The sequence below is a fragment of the Botryllus schlosseri genome, chromosome 1 (assembly GCF_051294905.1).
Source record: "Botryllus schlosseri isolate E-star chromosome 1, Bs_hap1, whole genome shotgun sequence".
In the NCBI taxonomy this organism is placed as follows: domain Eukaryota; kingdom Metazoa; phylum Chordata; class Ascidiacea; order Stolidobranchia; family Styelidae; genus Botryllus; species Botryllus schlosseri.
Genome location: NC_137236.1, coordinates 19,038,012 through 19,054,107, shown reverse-complemented (window position 1 = coordinate 19,054,107; position 16,096 = coordinate 19,038,012). Strand labels below are relative to the sequence as shown.

General features: G+C 42.7%; 2 long non-coding RNA genes and 2 pseudogenes across 2 annotated transcripts in view; 3 read left to right on the top strand and 1 right to left on the bottom strand.

Annotated features, from left to right (window-relative positions):
- Positions 1-133: 133 nt before the first annotated feature.
- Positions 134-7,372, bottom strand: LOC145444721 (uncharacterized). The gene is made up of 2 exons (XR_013916777.1): positions 7,233-7,372; positions 134-2,140 (listed from the first exon to the last, which is right to left on the bottom strand). It is a non-coding gene; the product is annotated as an uncharacterized LOC145444721 (long non-coding RNA).
- A 225-nt stretch (positions 7,373-7,597) lies between these two features.
- The window catches only part of LOC145444709 (uncharacterized), a 231,741-nt gene continuing 223,242 nt past the window's right edge, over positions 7,598-16,096 (top strand). The window contains exon 1 of the long non-coding RNA XR_013916765.1: positions 7,598-7,622. This is a non-coding gene — a long non-coding RNA (uncharacterized LOC145444709). The remainder of the gene's footprint in view (positions 7,623-16,096) is intronic.
- Positions 12,242-12,360, top strand: LOC145450760 (5S ribosomal RNA; annotated as a pseudogene).
- LOC145450952 (5S ribosomal RNA) lies at positions 12,796-12,915 on the top strand (annotated as a pseudogene).

The following is a 16,096-nucleotide window of genomic DNA, read 5'->3' as shown; positions in this document are numbered from 1 at the left end:
TATCGTCTGGACCGCTCAGTTCTGGTAGAATAAAATCATCCCAAATTGATACCCCGGTTCTGACCGAGCTACGTAGAATGTCAAGTCCAGTATTAAAAGCGCGGGTGCGCAATACGTTCGAAACTGAGCCCTATACGCAACCAATCCGTGTAATCAATCGTCTCGTAACAACAACTCAACACCATGACGAAGTGCCTGACACAATACAAGTGGCCAGAAAAATCGAAACGAACAACTACGTCACAAGCAAGAAACACTTCAGCACCAGGGCGGACTATCATACCCGAGATCAAGGTCGGAAGGTAAGTACCAAATTAACCAGATTCATTTCGTCAGGGGATGGCCAGAATGTTCCAACAACATTGGGCCGAAACGACGTGACGGAGAGCTGGACGCCAACTGCGAACATAATATTTGCGACGATTAGACCAGGGACCAAATAATAATAATAATACTATTCGCAACGACCACAGCACATAACATAGTGCTGAGAATATCGAGTTGGTCCAAGTACTGCAAAAACAGTACTAGAAAATATATTAGGGGTGTTACTCGTCGTAATAACCAGTAAACGTAAATAACAGCTATTGCTTTGCAGGACAAATTAAAATCGTCAATAATAAAGACGAAATAATTGAACTAATGAATTAATAATTGTATTTCTTGAAGGTGGGGGAGATTGTTGGTGCTAATTTTATGTCTGTCTACCGTCTGAGCGATATTATTTTCAACTATGGAAGCTTTGAAACCTCCATTTTCCACATCGCAACATATTAAGCATTCAGTACAAAGCTACGCAATATGCACGTTATTGGAATGGCATATCTATGAAGACGTGTGTGTTCACACCACAGTCTGACGATCACTTTTGGTCAAAGGTGAACGCACACAGTGGGAATGTGCACTTTTGAATCCAAATTGAAATTAGCTGACATTATAATGTAGAATTGCGTGATCTAACAAACCGCAAAGTTACGGAAAACACTAGCTTTGAATGCTCACGGAAAATATATCTGTTGCAGCGGACTTTGCTTGACGAATATGCTAATAAATAGAAAAATCTTGAAAGGCCCGCTGAACTAATAGTCGTTAATTTAATTGCCCAAGTGACTAAGAAGTAACCCCACCAATGTCTACCATACTGGTCCCCCAAACATTCGGTAACTTACTGCTTTATCAGTAACTCGTGAATTCTAACTATTGGCTAGCGAGTGAATAGTTGTGGCCAAAAAGTATTAACAGCAATTCTAAATTGTTATCATGGTCGGTGTTGTAAGCTGCATGAATGCAGGTGGTTATGCGTGCATACCGCATCACCATTTGCATTAGATATTTCGGAACCAGTGGGTAGGTTTTTGTGTCGGGTGAGTTGATTTTCCAACACTTCTGTCAATTTGGTTTTTACAACTACTGCTGTCTAACGACACGAAGTGAATACCGCTTGTTTCGCGGCTTTGGTTTAGTGTAAGTAAATTGCATTACACAATGCGCTACATCGTGCATTCGAGTACACAAAGAAGAGTGGTAATTCTGACATATGTCAGTAACAAAACAGTATGTACATAGCACCAGTCACGACTGCGCGTAAGATCAATAATTGAATTAAAGTACCGATTTCCACAAAAATTGCCGGAAATCTCTTGTGCGGTGCAGGCAGTTATGAATAGGTATTCTGTTGAAAGGCCATAAAGTAGTATAGCTCAAAATGGTAGAATGCGAACTATCAACAACTTACCCTTTGCAGTTTAGGCAAAAAAGTACATGGTTTTACAATAACAATAACTAGAATTAATATGCGTGGTGTCGACCATATTTTGAATTTGAACTGTGCAGATTCCACACACATTGTAAATGTATTATGTACTATAGCAACATTTGCGCCTGTCACGAGAAAAAGGTACATTTTGGAATAGCTGAATAGAGGGGTAGTTGCACTTGGCATGGATTGTCGGGGTTGTGTGACGGCGGATTAGTGCGGGCGTGCGGTTGCGTCGCGCATAGTGGGTTCTGTCGCGTTGAAGTTTTGCGGCCGTGGAAAGATTTAATGTTCACCAAAATCTATTGAAGTCTAAATATAGATTTATCTTCGAATATTGGAACGGATAAATAACAACACCATTAGCCTACTGAATTAGTCTACCTTGGTAATTGATGTTGTATTATGGTGCTCGACAGAAGGGGCTTTGTACCTAAATGTTACGTGGCAAGGAAGGGTTCAGTCGCCTAGCATTCCGTGGGTGATTACCGCTGTCGAGCCCACCGGTTTGTTGCTCGCTGTCTTTCGATTGGCGATGGTGGCGTGGTTAGAGATACCCAAGTCCTAACCTCCTTACGACCCTTTGAGAAGTTACTGAACCTCGTGACAGATTCTGCGGACAACTTGCCCCAAACAGGAGTGTTTTCCGCTAAATTGTAGAACTTGGATTGACTAATAATGTGTGAAAGGACGATATTGTGAGTCAAAATCATACACATATGATGATAACTACACTATATACACGAAAAACCACGTTTTGAACGAAGTAGGTTTTAGTAGTTTCGGGCGCTAGGGAGTTAACAGTGACTGTTACAAGTATAACATCGGGTTTTTAAAAATGGAGAAGTTTTTTTCTGATTTCGGCCCTGGTTAAGTCTGTGGAAAGTAAATTTAATTCGCGCGAACTGGCCGAAGATTGCGACTTGCGTAACAAGCACAAATGCGAATTGCAGAATAAGAAAAAAAATGTGAATTGCGTAATAAGTAAAATTAAGAATTACATAACTAGCAAAACTACGAATTGCATAACAAGAGAAAAAATAATTGATGTAACTAAGGAAGTTGCGGATTGGGTAACAGAGCCAAGTGCTGTTTATGTAATGCGTCAATATGCGAATTTGGAATCAAATTGCGAAACTTTTGCAAAATAATTTTGCAGAAGGCGGTGGGAAAGGAAACGTTGCAGGGGTAGATTGACTCATAGGAAATAATTAACTGCAGCAAAATGGTGAAATTTGATTGCAGTGGGTGGTTTAGTCACGCCGTAGTACAAATGATAGCGACAAAATTTTGCTTGATGAATGTTCGGATGTGCGTCAGTCCCTACTTTCCGAAAATAATTTATCGCTCGTAAAGATGGGGGGCGGATGCAGGCATGTCAACGATCTTCCGCTCATAACTGAATATAACTCGAAGCGTAAGAACAGAAAATTCAGTTCACCCTACACAGAGCTGAACAGCATGAAGAGTCTAGAAAGCTAGCAGGGTTTGAAAAGAAGTTGACTAAGATTAATGACAAGTTAGTCAAATCTTATAGACAATAGCATTACGACATTTAATGATGGTCGTTTTTAATTTGTTTTAGCAAATTAATTGTCTCTTGGTAAGTCACCTAAGATATTAAAACCCTCGTTGATACGTGATGTTATCAGTTGTATGATCCTATGCCACATAGCTATAGGCAGGGGCTGTATCCAGTGTTGGGAAGACTCGGGTCGACTTTTTCGTGGCTTGGCTTGACTTGGCTCGACTTGACTCGAGTCACCTCCAAAAAACGAGTGACTTGGCTTGACTCGAGTCACCTTCAGGAATCGGTTGGCTTGACTTGACTCGAGTTAGGATGTGCAATGGCTCGAGATGACTCGTGACTCGAGGGTAGTGACTTGATCCCAACACTGGCTGTATCCGACCCCTCACGAGAAATCACCTGGCCCAATACTTTGATGAGAAAAGATCATGACCACCATTTTATCATACAAATGGACGTCATAGAACAAAAAAGGTTGAAATAGGTGATGAAGAATATCTGGGCGGAATATAATACATCAGTGCTGACTAATCGAGTGGAATGAAAAACAATTTTAAAATAATTCTGTCTCTCTAACTGAATCGCCATCAATGTTATGCTGGTAACCAGAAGCATTGAATCAATAGAACGAAAGGATGAATATATTCCCTGTTCGCGTATTAAATCAAGTAGCTATACTTGCATGGAGTAATGAGCTGTGAAATAAAACGGCAACTTTGCTTGAACTATAAACATCTCAGACTAATAATTTTACAAAAAAATAGGTATCTCATCTTAATCTTCTAACACTTTTAAGTGTCACATCTGAACAACTAGAATTTGCTACTTTGGGTATAACAACTGGATATATGAGAAATATAGACTTATTCTAATTAAATCGGCGCCTAGGAAAACCTTGACAGTACAAAGAAACTGATGCTCACTTTCCTATAAAGGGGAGAGAGAAAATCAACGTGGCATTTATAAATATGATATGAGACTTAATTATAATCACTCGCTTCATTGACACCTCTACCATACCAAATAAATTTTAAAACACTCGTTACTAACTCAATATAAACGCTAAATAACTGGTCTGTAAAAATAAAGTGAGCCTTCGGAAAGGCTATGCAGTAGAAATTAATGACAAAAACAACACAAGGAGCACATCACTATAGAGAGTACGTCCTTAAATCTATCCTTGCCAAGTGACCAATAATGCAAACAAGATTACATTGATTTTAGTATTATATATACGCATGTGATCAATAGTTTTGAACACCAAAATTATGAAAGAACAAGCTAATATCACGAATTTGGGAAGCCTATATGGAATATGGTCTGACTCTTGCTTCACCTGACCTATTGTCAGAAGTTGATGATCTCTCGTAAAGCAAGCTGCACCAATTATTGCATTCATTCTGCGTTGCTGAAGTATAAATGCTTGTGTCTTGCGGTTGGGATGATTGAGATTGCATCAGATAGTATAATATACTGATATAAGCATAAAATATACCACACAATAAAATTTCGGCCCGCCAAACACTCGCTCACTCATAATTTTGCCTGTGTCTATTAAAGTACTGCCAATCCCTGCTAAAGACGTTTGCAAATACAATTATTTGCGGCACATAATGACAGTAGGTCTGGAATTTTATGATTTATGGTATCAGCCTGCTGTCGACACCTTTTGCTATTATAGCTGTTCCTTACATATAAACTGAAAATGGCATCTTCGCCGTATGATTTTGGCATCTGATTCCAATATCCTTTTGGGCATTGCTTGCAATGGCATAATATGACGCATTGCAGCGTATCGGTTGGAATCGCCACACTGGGGGATTCGATTTAGCCTGTGGCAAACTACTGGGTTCTATGCTAGGTTTATAGTTTTATAGGACAGATGCCATGTCACCATGCAGTCGCAAGTGATCTCAAGCATCACGACTGTTACTAAGATTAATGCGTACATTGCGGAAATAAAATGAATACGTTAATCCGTGATACTTATATTCTTCGGCATTACCGGTCATCGCAATGACTTGTGATTAGGGCTGGTCCATATCAAGTATGTGAGTGATTCGATTCGGAATGGAGTATATATCAGGCTTCTGGTATAATCTGTGCATGTTCCCGCAAATAAGTTCATGATTATAACACACCGGACACTCAAACTTTGGCACACTGATATTAAAGGTCAATTGGTTTTTTTCACTTAGTCTAAAGTTCTAAAACATTAGCTGTGCTTTTGCGTATAGCTTGCTTCGTCGTGTCCTAATTTAGGCACTTTGGCACAATAATTCAACGCCAAGTATTTGCGACAATGAGGTCCGAGCCGCATAGACAACTCCCAGGGGTGTCAAACTCATATTACGTTGCGGGCCGGATAATTGTTGAACAATAACGACTTTGCGCAAGACGCCCTATCTAGAAAAAGGACTTGAAAGTTAGGAATGCGCTAGTCATATGTATGTGACGATTCCTACATTGAGGCGCAACTATTCTAGTTTGTGTACGTTGAAATTTGATGAGCTACGAATTTATTGATCCGCTTTAATGTGTGAAAGCTACGACTATCAAAGTCGTACCGTTCTCAAGCCTCCCTTATGTGCCAAGATGCTAACATAAATATAATACGGTGGACTGTTCACAATTCAATAGCGTGGAAACGCCGGTGTGAGTTCGTGCCTTTCCAAAACGAGCCGCATTGTCACTGAGTTTCAAATGCATAAATCCGCGCTTCAGGGATTGTAGCTATACAAAGTAAAAGGTCGTAAATTTAAGCTCTCAACTATAGGCACTGCAAATCTTATATTTCAGAGAATGCCTACACTGCCCCTCCAAATTGTTAAGGTAAGGAATTATAGTAACCGAAAAAATAGAGGTGACTTCTGTAGTCATGAGGCTGCCCATATGAGCCGTTAGTAAGAAGAATTGCCGTTGCGTAAGCAACAGATATAATCACCCTAAATAACTCTCAATAGAATTAAAAACAAAAATTCTTAGATACAATAGAAAAATACACACATCAGTTTTTGCGAAATTGATGTGTCGAATATTGAGTCCCAGGGTTCACGCTTTCGTTTCATGAGATCGATTGCGTCAACGCTAAATTAACAGAACGTGTTCGAACTTTATAATTGCCGATACTCACTATCGTGTTGAGTTAACAAAAATGCCGCCATTTTGTATTTCGAATTCGCGCATGGGTTATTGAATGAACAGTCGAATATGCTTTGTAGATTTAGCCGTTGTGTTGATAGCACTTTGTGCTTATCTGGAATTGTCGTATGCATGTTAGTAGTTAGCTATACCATCAGGTTGCTTTACCGAAAATGGCGCCACCATTTTTCCATGTATGCGAACTTTTGCAGTGAGCTGAAGTGTATGTAATACATGTGTGTATGCATATTGCATATCCATGCCATGTATGGTGCCCACATGAATTGTACATTCAGTTGTAATATCCAATGACTACCAATGCAGACATCATGAATGTGTCCTCTAGTGTTGGCTAATTTCTGGCTCTACCAATGTAAAGCCACCAGCAGTCCAGCACTCTCGAAACACAGCCCAAAACGAAGCATCCAGTATCAGACTATATCCACAAAACAGTATATTGACGATTGATTGCGGGAGGTTCTAAAGTCTTTCGGCATTGAAGGGTGATGTTCGCATGTCCCCCTGGAAGCTCTTGACCTTATAATGATTGGATCGGCTGCTTGCCACAGTTGCAAAGTATACAGAAATAAAGCAGTGCAATAAAATGGGATTGACTGCTAGCCGAAGTTGCAAAGTATACAGAAATGGAGAAGCCAAATGAAATGTGCTGGAATAGCTCCATGAAGTCGATGAACTAAAGATGAAAAGAGCCAAGAGTATAGAGATATTGCATTCGGAATCTCTGCCTACGACGAACCCTCAACAAACGCCGCCTTCTGTTGGAATGCCCGATCCCCGAATCGACACGAAAGTACTTGATGATGTAAAGTACTCAACAAGGGGTCGGTTTCTGGACTGCTTTCGGTTCTATACCTGCAGCTGGAAGACTGGAGAACTCTTATAATACACGAGTCTGCAAGTTGGTCAACTTGAACTCTGAGTGTATTTTTTGTAACATCTATTGGCATGTTTCTTGTATATTGCATATGCTTGTGTGTCGAGGCAGGAAAGGCCTTCACATTTATATGTGTAAACTAACCTTGGAGTATTGAAAAGTTATCAATCATGCATGACATATTTATAGGCCTAGCTTTTACTCGTATTCTGATAGACCCGTGCGGGACGATATTTATAGAAGCGCCCTATTTTTGTGTCCATAATTGGTTGATAATGATTGGAGTATTTGGTTGTATTAAGGTTCTAGATTATCAGTAGATAAGGGTAGATTAAAATTCTGGACCCCAGGGTCATTGTCAACTTGAGAAGAAACAATCCTACAACTTTTGTTGCTCCAATCACCATTTACAGACGTCGTCAAGATACTAAAGCAAACGAAAGGCAACGCTTTACTAGGAAGTAACCCGAACAAGTGTGGACTACTCGCATAACAATCGTTGTGGAGCTGCAATATAAAAACAAAATTGGTGGCCAGTACGGGGATCTTCCGGTGCTAAGACGTTGACCAATCGATGCTTTCTAAGACGACTATCGTAAAACTTGTACTTGTTGTATCCTTGCTTTCCTCGTCTGTATCTCTCCTGATAATATTGGCAGCAATTTATCTGCACGTATCGCCTGGAGCGTTTTCTAATCTGTTGAACGTATTTTTGGGATCAAATAGCAGCGAACCCACTGCTTACGTCAAAACCACGAATACGCCGCCAGGACCTACAGTCTTTTTCAACGCATCCTTGCCTGATCTAATATTTGTCAACAGTACTTCCTCTAGTCAATAGAGAGTACTATGCGAAGAATATTGAAAGCATTTAAAAGGAAAAGGTCGTCAGAAGCGACAAATGAACTTAAACAGGGCATTACCTTGCTTAAAGCAACACAAAAACGCCATGAAGATGTACGGCGACAAGAAAGACAACTTGCTAAAGATGTGGCTGAACAAACGGAGCTATTAAAAGAAGTAAAGACAGCTCTACCGGGGACCATGAAAGGGTTAGAAAAGGCAAAGAAAGAGGTTCGAAAAGCTCAAGCGGACCTCAAAGCTGTTTGCGATGCCACAACAAAAGTTAGCGGGAAGGTCTCCACCGACGTTCTGAATGACATCCTTACGTCAGAATTTGAGCTCGGAAAGTCGCATGCACAGGCTACACGAGATAGCATCCAATCTCCCGTTTTGACAGTAGCTCCAACTGCACCAGAATATGACCCTCCGGCTTACGTTCCTCTCACTGAGCAGCCGTCTGGTAACGTAAAACAAGGACCAACGATGACGGTTCGCAAGGGTCTGGATTGTCATACTGTAACGGCCGTCTATCCTAAGCTACCACGTTCTGACTCGACCTCGTTGTCAGACTCTCGAATGGGAACGGCAACATGCTTCCACGTGGGAAGTGGTGCACGCGCCAAACAGAATAAGCAAAACCCCGTGGAAATGCCAAGCTTCATTAGACTTGGGGGGAACGAGCTCGAGCCCCCCGTTGCGTCAAAACCAAAAAAGAATCCCTTAGATAAATATATGGGGTATCGAGGATGGCAGGAACGTCGTAACGAGGAGAAGGATTCTCGAAGACGAGCGGGAAGTGCGGATGGCGAATCCCGACGGGTGACCTTCCAAGAACAGGGTGATACTAGAAAAGATGCGGAAGACACTGGAGACGACGATTACGATGCTCGTATGCGATTATTGGCACGAGAAATAAAGGAGATTGGGAAGTCTCTACGAAGTTCCGAAAATTCGTCGGTTGAAGATACGGATGAGGGCCGACCTAACAACCCGATTTATCCAAATATGCCTCGTTTTACCTCTACTCCTAACGATCGTAGCAGACGGTCAGGCCAACAACAGCCGCACCAATATCCCGGTGTTACGGTCCCAATGCTCAACGTGCCTGTTAAAATCCAATCAGAAAAAGAAATGCTTCAGCTTATGATGGATCCTGGGGACATGCCACTGCTAAAGTGGATGGAAAATTCGATGCGACGAATACGCCACGGTTCCGGGAATACGGATGTGGATGTTATATTGGCTAATGCGATGCAGAAGAAATTGCGGGCGGCTGACAGACACAAGCAGGCTACTCAACTGGGAAATTTTTTTAATACCAATTCGGGGGAAGCAGAATGGGAATCGGTGATGCGATCCCTTTCCTTATCCAATCCCCAGGGTTTGGTAAATGATGAAAAGATCATTGGGGATTTCCGCAGAAATTATCGCTGGGAGGAAGAGCCGCTACCTATGCTGAATAGCGCTTTGAAGCAACTAGAAATAGACATGGATAGTCTTATTGAGGATAATCCGGATGGATTGCGTCTTTTCCGAAATTTACGACAACGACTTCCAGAAGCGCTCAGACTGATGTTACGAGGCTGGGAAGAAGAGAAAACCTGGCGGGACGTTGCGGAGGAACTACAACTCGTCTGTAACTCCGAGTTTCTGGATGAACAAGAGACGCGCCCTAGGAACCAGGAAACAAAGGAAGTGCGTGACACAAAGCCATCTTTACCGCCTGCACACTCGTCCCGAGGTAATAGCCAAGTGACTTGGGCGGAACCTCAATACCCTGATCATCCACGTCGATATGATGCTTCATATTGGACGGATGATGAACTGAATCAAGGTATTCGACTCTCGATCGCTTGCGGGAGCTGATTGATCCGGTAAATCAGCTCCCAGATAATTTATTACCCCAAACACACAAAAACTGTACATAACTCTTCTTTACCCTTATTTACATTTCTTGATACGCCGGATGACCCATTACAGCCCGATTTACGGAATTGTTCGGAGGCCAATTGTTGTATTTGATTGATACAATAACGGGTTCGAAATTCCTAGCTGACACGGGAAGCATCCCCAATTTGATAATGAAAAAGGTCGTTATTACTAAATACCCACAAAGCTGGGAGGAACGTCAACCAATAGACATGGAATTGACAGGAATAGGTGGCTCGTCCCAAGTTGATTCCTTGGTAGAGATTAATTTTGATGGTATGTCCGTTCCATTGAACAAGTACAGCAATTACCAAGCATAGTAATTGGGTTGAAAACACCGTCTAATGCGATTGAAGAGTTGTCTTTAGTAACTCTACATGATGGGATCTCATGAGATCAACGGGACGGAACCAAAGTCGGAAGCAGTCCTCGCGACACTGTAACCGATGATGGGGTTGATGGAAGCTGCAAATCAAATAAGCGTCGAGCCGGCACGCTAGCCGTCGCCGCTGGCCGTTGCCGCTGGCGCAAGTACCGAGATGGTAATCACCACTGGTGCGAACGACGAGTTGAAAATAGCAACTAACGTCACACAGAACCCATGGGAAACTATTGGTGTTGAGACAGGAATGCCTGCTAACACCGTTAATGAAGACGTCGAGCGTGGAATCCCCGCTGGCGAAAATAAAGACCTGCACGAGAAAACTGGTCCTAAATGCTTTCGTGGATGCACTTGTCCGAATAACCTTAATGAATCGGCCCATAGATGCATGACGACAGCCACAGTAATGAGTACTTTCCCAAAAGGTTCAAACGAAGCAGCGATTGCCGGTCAACCGGATACACACCCGGTCATGTCCGACAAGGAGTCTGGGGATTTTAGGATGCACGTCTCCCCAGAAAAAGAGTTCCCGGCGGAAAAGGAGTCCGTCGGCGTGACGGTAGGTGCGGGCACGCACCGACATCAGAGGCCTACATCGAAGGACCTCGCCCTCTCTCCACCAAACACAGAACCCCGTTCATCACGAGATTCCCATTAGCCAATGGCTGGCCAAGTTACCGCAACAAGGGACCAGTCCAAGCGTTAAGACGGAACTCAAGAGTCTCATCATCGCCATGATCTTTGTAATGACTCAGTGGATGGATATCATCCCTGGGAAGGAATTTGCGGCGTCATTAGAAAGAAAATGGGGATGCAAATGAGAATTGAAGAAATCACGTACGTCATGAAAAGGTGCGACAGAGCAATAGTCTCGAAAAATGGATTGGAGGCCGCCCATGGACATACAAAGGGGACGCCTCCTCAATACTGTAAATATGAAGGTAACGAGATATTGTACCCACATGACGACTGAAAACAATGCAAGACAGATAATGTCAGCAGGCATTGAACGAATGAACAGGAGATTCGTTCATTTGAGCAAAACGATAACGAAGAGAAGCAAAACAAGGAATGTGGTAATTTGTATGAAAGCAGCCGATATAAGGAATAAAGGGCTCGTGCTGCTGCAATCAAACGTACAAGAAGTGGTGTTGTGCGAAGGCCCTATACCACCCACGATCATACAAAAGATGTAAAGCTGCTTTTGGCAGAGTGTAAATATGTGATATAATAAGGGTGAACGGACAAAAATCCCTTTAATGGGAGCAAACGGACAAAACTGAAACGTCGTAACTAGAAAAAATGCCGAGTCAGCATTTTTCTATCTCGTGCGGAAAAACGAGAGAACAAGAAGAAAAAAGAATAAGTGATAGCATAAACAAGGAGATTGAATTAAATGATCATGGGGAAACATGATAGATGACGTCAATCATTCACACGAGTGAAGCGGGCATATAGTTCACTAGTTCCTTATTTTCAAATGAACTATCGCGCGAAATTTGGAATTGTAATCGGCCTAACACATTTTCATTATATCAAACTCTCGTACTGTTTTGACATGACAGAAAGTACAATAAAATAACTACTCTGACAGCGAGAGCTTAATTGTGTGTTTGTCCACAAGATACAAGAACAGAGCAGGATGCCAACGATATTCGAACGCTGGCAGACGGGTTGAAAATGCCCCAGCGCAATCAGACAATCTGCTTTTCTGGCGGCTGTCGACGGAAATTGTCACATAAAACGTCAGAATTGGTAACCACACTTGCCTACGACCATACCACGTTGAATATACCCGATCTCGTCCGATCTCGGAAGTCAAGAAACGTTGGGCCCGGTTAGTACTTGCATGGGTGACCGGCTGGGAATACCGTGTGTAGTAGACGGCTTTTGCATTTTTGTCGCACAAACTCGATCAATTAGATTGCAACTGTTTTGTATGCGCACGTAGGCCTACGTACAACTATAAATGTCATCATTTGCTGGCCGCCGCTTATTTCAATTTGTAGTTATACTAGGCCTAACACATTGTCATTATATCGAAATCTCGTGCTGTTTTCACATGACGAAAAGTGCAATAAAATAACTACTCTGACAGCGAGAGCTTACTTGTGTGTTTGTTGACCAGATACAAGAACAGAGCAGGACGCCAATGATATTCGACCGCTAGCAGACTTTTCTTTCCAGTTATTGGGCCGAAAGTGCCTTGGCGCAATCAGACAATCTGCTTTTCAGGCGTCTCATCGTTGGCAGCGTGGCGACTTTTCGCCTGAGATGAACGAAAAATGTCACGTAAAACGGCACAGATTGTATCCACTGTCGCCTACGACCATACCACGTTGAATACACCCGATCTCGTCTGATCTCGGAAGTTAAGCGGCGTTGGGCTCAGTTAGTACTTGCATGGGTGACCGGCTGGGAATACCGGGTGCATGTAAGTAGTGTAGTCGATCGCTCTGGGGGTGGCAGGGGCTCTTATGGGCGGGGTGGTGACGGGCTGGAAAACCGGGGGTGGTGAGCGGCTCTTATTTCTTATGGCGGGGGTGGTGAGCGGCTATTGCGTCTTATGGCGGGGGTGGTGAGCGGCTCTTATTTCTTATGGCGGGGGTGGCGAGCGGCTGGAAAACCGGGGGTGGCGAGCGGCTCTTATTTCTTATGGCGGGGGTGGCGAGCTAACGTTTTCGTCTTATGGCGGGGGTGGCGAGCGGCTATTGCGTCTTGTGGTCGAACGGTAACCCTTTTCAGTATAGACTGCGGTCGCAAGCGGCTTCGTTGTTGGCATGTCGTACTTCGTGTTGAATATGTATCAAGTAAATAGTCATGTGAATGAACCTTTGTTAATGTGTATATCGTCGTGTATTATTACACGGTCTCTACTGATTCACCATGTGTTCTTATGGATGCGTTCGTGATTCGCACTTTCAACCATCTCTCGCGTGGTGTTGAATAGTCACCAACAATAACCGCGCAAACGGAAACGTGGCTTGCAAGAGGATTAAGCAGTGCGACCTATATTTCGAATGACCTGCGCACTGAATTATTTCTCGTCCAGCCGCTACTATCGAATATTACACTAGACCAGTCAGCGCGAAATAGTTTGATCGTAAATTATGATATACGATGTCATAGTTTAGTCGTGTCAAATGACCGATCGTGTTCTCTTTCCTCACTATTGATTGCTAGCTGAATAATACTTTCGACTTATTCGCTGTTTCGCGCCTACAAAATAATCTGCTGTTCACAGTCGCGACTTCACCGCGATAGCGCAATTTTCACACCTCGATCAGTAGAACAACACCGCGCTAATCCAGTTGTCGAATCACATAGGTCATACATTTTACGCGAAATGAAATATTGTATTGTGGTATACAAATATGCAAACTATTCTTTCAATTCAACAAGTCTAGTTAACGAATCGATTTTCAAGCTGCCGACACAGTTTTTAACACGAGTGAGTTGATATTTCTTCCCGGGTACGAGCGAGGCTTTGTTCCATTGATCCAAAACCACCTCGCCAGTATCATCCTTCAATGTAAAACTGTATAATTTCAACTCCTTTCCGGCGTCAGAATTGACCATCTTCTCCTCTCGAGAAACACAAGTAGCGGCGATCGAGACGTATTCATCTTTATTTCCGTATACCGATTCACAGGTCAATAATGGGTATTCTTCAGTCGTATGTCTCGATTTTCCATGTAGAGTTACTGACGAAGCCCGACCAAGTAATACAGCGGGTTTTCCAGTAAATTTATCAATTTGAACCCAACCGGATTTGACCATGAGTTTTTTTCGTTTGGAGAATGCTTTCTCAATGACCCCGAACAATTCACGATTGAAACACGTGAAAGATATCTCTTCGTTATTGCCGTCGACGAATATACCTTTGAGATATTGGCTAACGCCGCCTCTTTTGGGTGATGAGACGAATTTGACGCCGACGTGAAAATTTGAAGTTGCTCCGACTTGCATAGTGTTGACGCTATTCGATGTCATGTCGTTTGATAAAGTGGGAGTCATCAACAAACCCGTCGATATTTATAGAATTAGACACGTGGTATTGAGTGAGTTAACAGTCTTGGTATAATCCTGATGACCCGCGCGAATAGACTTGGATTGAAATAAACTTTACAGGAGTTCTGTAAGAAAGGACGCCGTTCACAAGTGACAAACGACACGAATGAATTTTCTTCTTACCCAGTCAATTATCAATGTACTGTAGTGAGTATTCAAGATGTCTGTTGCTAAATCTCTGTACGCCGCTAGGGTACGTATGTCACTTTTCATCGCCGCAATGCTTATGACACTAAAAACCCCATTCCAGTCGATGCCGTATGATCGAATCGAGTTAACCAATGCGGTAAAATCACACTTTCGAACACGGCTCACGTTTTGTCCATGTACATAGAAATCTAGTACTCCGTGGATGAATTTTTCCGTTTCGCTCAGTGTGGGGGTTGTCAAGTTATGATAGTAGAGAAGGTAATTCTCAATAATCGCACTAGTTGCCATAACGAGTATATGTAACTATCAACTGAAAAAGTAAACCATGATAATGATACCACAATGTGTTAAAATGGTGAAATACACCGCTCAGATTTCGAGAAAACAGATGTTGGCGGGTGCGTTTGACATGTGTGGCGCAATAAAATCGCCCGTTTCACTAAACAGGAAATTCACTAAAGCGCAGTGCTCTGTGCGATTTTGAAAAATCAGATATCTGTAGCGACGTTTTGATCTGTGACACACTAAACACGTCCGGTTCTGAAAGTCGGAAACGCGATCGGTTCTGAGGATTACGCAGTGTGCGTGTGGTCTATATTTCGAATGACCTGCGCGCCGAATTATTTTCCATCCAACCGCGTGCTACTATCGAATTAAATCTATAAATAGCCAACACCGCAATCCGGTTGTTATACTTCGCTGTTGCAGACATAAACGTTGGTTGGAGCAATTAGATTAATTATTATACAATGGCCGAGGTTCAGATAGATAATCTTGACAAATTTGGTTATGAGCCAAATGCATTCGAATCGGAATTTGAAGAGAACGCGGATATCTTTGATGCGATTAATCCTAGTGATCTGATGACACCGGATTTAAGAGGTGAATCCGCAGAACGCGACCTCACGATCGAAATGCAACCAAACCACGCAGATATAGCGCGTCAGGTAGGGCCGAAGTCTGTGAGTCGACGCAGACGGAGTCGTGTTCGCGAGGAAGAAGACACACCACCAGAGACAGGCGACCAATACCAAGAAGTTGTATCCCAGAACTGGCAAGCGATAAAATCATATGTAGTGAATCAGAGTCGGCGCGTGTATAATATCCGAGTCATCGATCGTGAGATACCGGATGTTTTCCGCGATATCCAAGCGATATTTTTCTCAGAGTCGACCCGTTTCAAAGTGAATTTCGCGTATGGAATCATTTTACATAACATCGCGGCTGGGAGATTTCGGTATTTTCATGCATCGGCGAACGTCGATAGCGTATTAGAAGTCCCAGCAGCGATTACATCACTAGCTGAATTCGATGAATTTGTTGAATCTATAAGATTGGAAACGGCACTAGATGTGTTACAAGACTCTCGACCAGATACAAAATACAGGGCGGTCTGTCTGG